An 8,005-nucleotide genomic window follows, 5' to 3' on the forward strand; every position below is an offset into this window, starting at 1 on the left:
ATTACAGGCTGAGCCACCAAGCCCAGCTCCAATAATTTTTAAAGTACTTAGTTCATAGTATTAACTCCTTTGGGGCTTCAAAATTCCTAGGATGATTTCTATTTCCTGCACTAAAACTTTTTTTTAAAGCAGTTTAACAAATGGAGGCTTTGAGAGAATAAAGGTTGCATAGCTAGGAAGAGGTAGATCCAGAATTCTATGGACAAAAATCAGACAAAAAGTGCTCCGGAATTTAGAAAAGCCAGAGTGCAGAATACACAAACTATATTTCCTATAGGTCTGACGAAGCAAAGTACTACAAAGCCAAGTTCACATAGGCTCTCCTTCCACTTTTAACCTAAGAGTTGCACTTGTGATTGCGGTAAGTGCTTAACTTAATTGGTTTGCATCCATGCCGGGACCTCAGGGATGCCGCTTACATAACTCATCCACAGGAATCTGTCTTGCCAATAAGTACTTGCAGAAGGCTCCCACTCAATGACCACATTAAACACAGAGCTGTCTTCCCCATACCTAGCTGCTTCTCTCCCCTGAATCTTGGGGTCAGAGGAGCCCAGGAAAAAAGAGTCACTACAGCTGACACGTGCTGAGCATGTCCCATGTGGCAGGCTCTGATTTTGCATCATTTTCTGGTGTGTTCCTTACAGTGACCCTGGAAGGCAAGCATGATTGTGAGCACAACTTAAAGACCAAGAAACTGAAGGACCCAGACCAAGTCACCTGCCTGAGTTTATGCAGTCAGCTAGTGATGGGGCTAAGATGCCAACCCAGGTATCTCTTATTTGCAACGCTATAGTATCTTCTGGTCATGCTCAGAATGTTTCATCTTAATTTTATGTGCCATGGTAAGCTGCATGAAGTCCACTCTATAGTGAGGTCTGATCCAAACAAACAAACAAATGACAAGTGGTGGATTCGTTTGGGATCAGTCCTCCTCTGCTTGGCCTCACCCCACCGCTGTGCCCTCTTCCCGTACTGTGAGCTGGAGTTCCACCTGCTCTGAGTCTGCCAAGTCAACACAGGACTGCACCACAGCAGTCCCCTACAGATGCACGTGTCGCCGCGTTCTTCTCAATCTGTGTCAATCACCTCGGACACAACAGGTTCCCTTTCCAAGACACACAGAGCATAGACAGGTATAGTCAGAGCACACACATGTGGGCACAGAGACGGAAATAAAAGATATTACTAGAACGTGGTTGGACTTGGCAGTCTCATGAAAATTTAACATCAGAGTAAACACAAGACACTCTAATTAGACAGCCCTCTTTCTCCTGACCAGCGTTTCCACCAACTCCCATTCCTCCTAGAAATAGATCTCCACAAAGCTGAGCATCTTTTTAAAATTCTGCACTACAAAGAGCCAGACTAAGATGGTTCTGTCGAAATTACAAAACACTATACTTTCAAATAGCTGTTGAATTATTTAGTGACTTTACACTGTCCAAATGCTGGGCTCTTTGGGTAGACAATGTCTTGGTTTCTCTCCTATCTCTTTTGTTATGACATTCAGTAAATGGAGCGATATTGCCCTTCTTAATAATTTATAAAATAATAATCCACATTAAGAATCGAGCTCCTCTGATAGGTTTGGGATTTCAAATCAGGTAGTCAAGAGAATGAGAAGCTCAGAACTCTCTTCCAGTTCAGTTAAGTGATTGGTCCTGGCACGGCTCAGGCTTAACTGTTTAGTATTTGCCTCTTTCTCCATGTTTTCTCCTGCCTTGTGTGGTTTCTTGAACTGTGCTTGCTAGCACTTCTTCTTGACACCTGATTATCTGGTTTGGCCTAGGATGAAATATGTCTTCTGAGAAGCAGAGAGCTGGACAATGTGTTTTTGTCATGCACTCGATATTTCCAAGTTTCCTATTTACATTGGCAAAGTTATTTTTTCCTCACTTGTTTCAGAAAGAAAAAAGGAAGGAGGGAGGGAGATGGGAGAGAGGGAGGGAGGAAGTGAGGAAGGGTGGGAGGGAGGGAAATGTATTTACAACCAGGATGGGCCTGGGTGTCTATTCCCTTCTCTCTAGGGTACATATGCATTCCCTTACCTCTGTGTACAATTTACAGCAAGATTTGTGTGAATTCTGTGACAACTATAGAAATTATTAAAATGAACAAGTATCCACTTACCCAGAGCCAGAGAGTTCTAAGAACTCTGCAAGTTCCACAAGAGCAGGGAGCTTGCCTTTTCTCCCCCAGTAGAATGTAGTACAGTTCCATCACAGCCACCCAGCAGGCATTGCTTCAGCACTTAGAGTTCTCACTGAGGATACAGAGGGGTAAGATCCCGAGTGTAACATGTACATAGATACAACAGGTGTAAGAGTGACGTGCAAACAGCATGCACACCATGCCATGGAAGAACACAGGAAGGAGATCCAGGCACAGCTGGGAAGATGGGAAAGTAGCATACCGGAGAGGGCTTTGAGAAAACAGTATGTAAGCTGTGGCAGCAGAAGAATATGACACACTGGGGAAGCAGTGACACACTGGGATAACAGTGACATGCCAGGGAAATAGCAATATGCTGGGGAAACAGTGACACTGGGGAAGCAGTGACACACTGGGATAACAGTGGCATGCCAGGGAAACAGCAATATGCTGGGGAAACAGTGACACTGGGGAAACAGTGATGCTAGGAAAACAGTGACACACTGCAGAAACAGTGACATCAGAGAAACAGTGACATACCAGGGAAACAGTGACACGGAGGAAAGAATGACACACTGGGGAAACAGTGACAGTGGGGAGACAGTAATGCTGGGGAAACAGTGACACACTGGGGAAACACTGACTCTGGGGACAGTGACACTGGGGAAACAGTAACACTGGGGAAATACTGACTGAGAAAAGAGCGACACTCTGGGGAAACACTGATGACATGTGGGATACAATGACATCGGGGAAACAGTGACACTGGAGAAACACTGACATGCTGGGGAAACAATAACACACTGACATGCTGGGGAAACACAGTGACACTGAGGAAAGAGTGACATGCTAGAGAAGCAGTGACACTCTGGGGAAACAGTGATGCTGGGGAAAGGGTAATGTTGGGGAAATAGTGACACTGGGGAGAGTGACACTGGGGAGAGTGACACTGGAGAAAGAGTGATGCTGGGGAAATACTGACAGTGGGAAAACAGTAGCACACTGGGGAAACAGTGATGCTGGGGAAAGGGTAATGTTGGGGAAATAGTGACACTGGGGAGAGTGTCACTGGGGAGAGTGACACTGGAGAAAGAGTGATGCTGGGAAAATACTGACAGTGGGAAAACAGTAGCACACTGGGGAAACACTGATACTGGGGAAAGAGTAATGCTGATGAAAGAGTGACGCACTGGGGTAACAGTGACATTGAGGAAACAGTGATGCTGGGGAAACAGTGAAGTGACACCTCTGAATATTTGGAGAGGAGGCTGGAGAGACAAGTTAAGGACCTTGCATGGCATGTGGAAAATGTTCCAGGAGCGTTGGCAAGAGCAGAGATGTAAGCACTCTTCCAAGTGGCAGGTGGGTGTATTCGAGGCTTTGTGGAGCCAGATGGGCAATGTCTTTCCAAAGTAAAAATGTATATCCCCTTTGGCCTGGTAGTCCCCTGGCTCCAGGCCACCTAGAGTCCTGAAAAATTATATAGATATACCAAAAAGTCACACATGTACAGGCTAGTTATCAAAGCATTGCTCGCAAAAGCAGAAGACAAAAAAACAAACAAACAAACCACACACACTTGATTCTATCAACAGGGATTAGTTAAATAAATTATGGTACGGCAGGCACAGTGGATCACGCCTATAATCCCAACACTTTGGGAAGCTAAGGTAGGAGGATCACTTGAGCCCAGGAGTTCAAGACCAGCCTAGTCAATATTAGCAAGATCTCGTCTCTACGGAAAATCAAAAAATTAGCCAGGCATGACAGTGCAAGCCTATAGTATTAGCTACTTGGGAGGCTGAGGAAGGAGAATCGCTTGAGCCCAGGAGTTTCAGGCTGTGGTAAGCCAAGATTGTGTCACTGTACTCCAGCCTAGTGACATAGGTAAACCCCCAACTCAAACATTAAAGATAAATAAATTGCAGTATCACCCATAGAATGAAATACAATGGACAGCTATAAACCTTCTCTACTGACAGGGAATAGACTTCAAGATATAAGTGTAATAAGAAAAGTACAGAACAGTATGTTTAGTTTGCTAATATCTGGAGAAAAAAAGAATACACAGAAGCACAAATACATAAGTATATATTTATACACACAAACATACACATGTCTGCAAGCAAACGTATGTGCTTATAATTAATAAAGCATTTCTAGAAGGCTGCACAGGACGTTGCCAGTAGCTCTGGGTGGATGGGAAGAGTGGGAGGGAGACATTTCCCCAGCGACCACTGTGCACCTCTTCCACTTTGGACTATGTGAAGGTGATACCTAGTCAGGTGCATTCAATGCCTTTGAAACTGCTTTAAATAGAGGTATGACAGAGTCAGACATTTGTTTCAGGAAGCTGGGGATGGGAAGGAGCAAGAACTCAGGAGGAAAGAGCCCAGAGGCAGAGAGGCTGATCAGAAGGTGAATTTGTCCATTCATGAGGTGCTGGTGACCTCAGTGGAAGCGAGATGGAGGGAGGGTGCAGGCTGCAGGTACCATCTGAGGGTGATTTTACCCAGCTTATTAAGATCATTTAGAATAGCACAGGTCCCTTATATACATGGAGTCATTTACTCTCTCCTACCAGCATAAGAGACTTCATTTGTCCCATTTCACTGATGAGGAAACCAAAAGTCACACAGGTAGAGTAAATGGTAGAACCAGAATTCAAATCCCTACTCCCATGTCATGCTGGGGGCTTTTGTAGCATCAGCACGAGGAACCAGATCTGAGGAAAACTTCCTGGGATTAAAGGAGGGAACCTCAGAAAGAGCATGGAAGCCTCTGGCAGCTCTGAAAGAACCCCTGGAGTTCCTGAGACCACAGCTGGCTCCAGGAAAAAACAAGGGCATGTACCCTGATCCGTAGGCCAGAAATCAAGGCATCCCTTGAGGGGCAGATGGTGCCAGTGTCTGGAGACTGACTCAAACATTGGGAAAAGCCCAGCCTCCCTAAAACCCCTGAAGCCAGAGGCTCCATCAGACCCCGCTCTCCCAGCATCCCTGCAGGGACTCAGTTCAGGGGCTCTGGGGCTTGCCGAGGCAAGATGTGCCTCTCCTGCCCCAGCAGGAAGAGCCAGAAAGGGGTTCCCCGGGGTGCCGTTTTGCTGGAATGGGCTCCATATTTTCCTCTTCCATCTCCCTGCGGTATCAAGTGTGTGACTATTGATTTCTTCCCTGCATTTGTTTTTGTTATCCATTATTTATGGGATCATTTTTCCATCGTTCGTGATGAAGGCAAATTTTGTGTAAAAATCAATTGAGTGAGCGCTGCCGATGGCTTGTTTCATTCTCTCGGCTTTCATCTGCAAGGCACCAGCTCTCGGAGGTGCAGAGCAGGATCCTGGCTCAGGGAGCAGCCAGGATGGGAAGGGGCGGTGAGACGGCGCGGGTCCAGAGCCCTGCCTTGAGAGACCTAGCCTGTGGGACCTTTCTGGTCCCTCCAACTTCTGTTGAACTTGCCTGGAGGTCTAGGGAGCGATTCAGGTTTTCCTGACCTGGTCCGACCCCTGTTCCCTCAGCCCTTCGACTGAGCTGCAATCGAGGGAGGAGAAGGGTCCCAGCCGCAGAACCTCTTCCGTTTCATATAGATCTATTTCAGTGTAGAAACCCACAGCACACTCCAGGATCAAGGCTTGGGGCCTTCTATCTAGTGGCTCACCCTGAAGACCAGTCAAGGAGGGGTGGGATGGAGGACAGGGCTGACAGCTAATGAGCACCTGCTGTATGTCAGGCAGAGGGCTTCATGTGTACTCTTATTTGAGCTTCAGCATACCTCGTGAGGTAAATTGGTATGATGAAGGAAACAAGGGATTGTGTGTCAGAAGGTTCTGGTCACAGTACCTACTCGGCCCCTTCTGAGCTGTGTGGACTTGGGTAGGATATTTAACCCCTCTGGGCCACAGTGTCCTCACCTGCATAACGGGGATAACACTGGCGATCACCTCCCATGAGACCCTGCACTGAAGGCTCATGGTAAAGACTCCTGCAAAAAAGCTGGTCGCAACTTAAAGGTCACTCCCACAGAAAGCCTGGCCCCTTTTACCTAGGCTGAAATGGTCACGTCTAACCCCGGCAGTGACTCTCTGCCACTCCTCTGTCTCCTTCCTGTGCACATCAAAGAATGCGTGCCTGGATCCTTCGTGCAGGCCCCATCTCTCCGGGCCCCCATTAAAGCGTCAGCTCCACGAAGGCAGGAGTCTTGAGCCTGTTGTTCGGATCCCAGCAACCGGTGCACGCACGGCAGACGCGGATTCTCAGTACGTGTGAGTCATGGTTCTCATGGTTCCCATTTTTCCGATGGGGGCACAGAAGCCGGGATGAGTCATGTGCCCGGAGTGGCAGCACTAGGAGGTGGCACAGGCTGGCATCCACACCCAGGTGTGTCTGCCCTCAAGCCCCAACTCTCTCTAATCCTCCCTCTTTGGTGTGGCCGAGAGCTCACATTAACCAGGTTAGTGAATGGTTGGCAAAACTGGAAACCGGTACAATGGTCCACCTGGCACCATTCCCTCTACCACACCTGCCTTCCTTTTAATCTCCTTTGGTAGTTTGGTGAGACGGTCGAGATCTGTGGTGCCTTTCCTTAGCAGGTGCTTTCAACCAAATAGCCAGTCCTAAAACGAGTGTCCTCCTCCACTTCCCAAGGCCCTGATGCCGCCCAGGATGATCCGCTGTCCACACTGGGCTCGGGACAGGTTTCAGTAGGGTACAGTGTTGACAAAGGACAGCTCTGCACGGGCCACACGGTGTGGAGAAGCTTCAGGTTGTGTCTGTCAGTGGTTGGAATGAGTTTTTGTCAAATTCAGCATGTTTCTTCAAAAGTCTCCGAATGACAGCTTGCCTTGGCTACACACGATTTCTCCTACACTCCAAGATTTGTCTAAGATTCTGGCCCACTCCCCTTGTATAAGAGTGTGTCGTTCTCCATTTGAGGGGGCTTTATAGACAATATCAGGTGTGTTCAGGGTGGTATGGTCACAGACTAAGAGGGCTGATGGCTTGCTGGGGGAGGCTCTGTGAGCCACAGAGTTTATTTAAAAAGGAAGAGCCAGAAAGACAGAAATTGAACTTCGCATCAACTTGGATGGACTTAGAGTCTATCATACTCAGTGATCTATCACACAAAGAACTGAGTACCACATGTTCTCACTCATAAGTTGACTCTGAACATCTGTCATAACACCATGAGAGGGATTGGCAGTAGCAGGACAGGGGAGGTGGGGGTGCACAACATCAATAAGGGGCATGATCCCAATCCAAGCAATGTGAGATTCAACGGGAGGCCCCGAATTTACCTGTACGTAGACCACTTATGGACCCAATCCTAACTTGTACCCCACGTTTTTAAAATAAAAGATAGGCCAGGCTCGGTGGCTCAGCCTATAATCCCAGCACTTTGGAAGGCCGAGTTGAGTGAATTGCCTGAGCCCACGGGTTCAAGACCAGCCCGGGCAACCTGGTGAGACCTTGTCTCTACAATAAAATAAAAAATAGCCGGGCATGGTAGCGCACTTCTGTACTTCTGGTTACTCGGAAGGCTGAGGCGGAAGGATAGCTGGAGCCCATAAGGTCGACGCTGGTGTGCCCGTAAGCATGCGTGCCACTGCACCCCAATCTGGGTGAAGGAGTGAGACTCCAACTCAATAAAATAAAATAAAAGATAAGCAAGCAAACAAAAAAAAGACAGGCAAAGAAATTAAGACTTTACCTGAACATTGTCCAGGACTGAGGTCTCTCCCAAAGATCACCCGAGTGTTTATGTATGATTCAAAGAGCAAGAGTCCAAGCATTTCAGGTGCCTTTGGAAGCCTCAGAAGATCTGAGAACCACCTACCACCAGGAAAGATCTGAGA

Source organism: Carlito syrichta, unplaced genomic scaffold (genome assembly GCF_000164805.1).
Source record: "Carlito syrichta isolate Samal-C Ts95f unplaced genomic scaffold, Tarsius_syrichta-2.0.1 Scaffold59884, whole genome shotgun sequence".
Classification (NCBI taxonomy): Eukaryota; Metazoa; Chordata; class Mammalia; order Primates; family Tarsiidae; genus Carlito; species Carlito syrichta.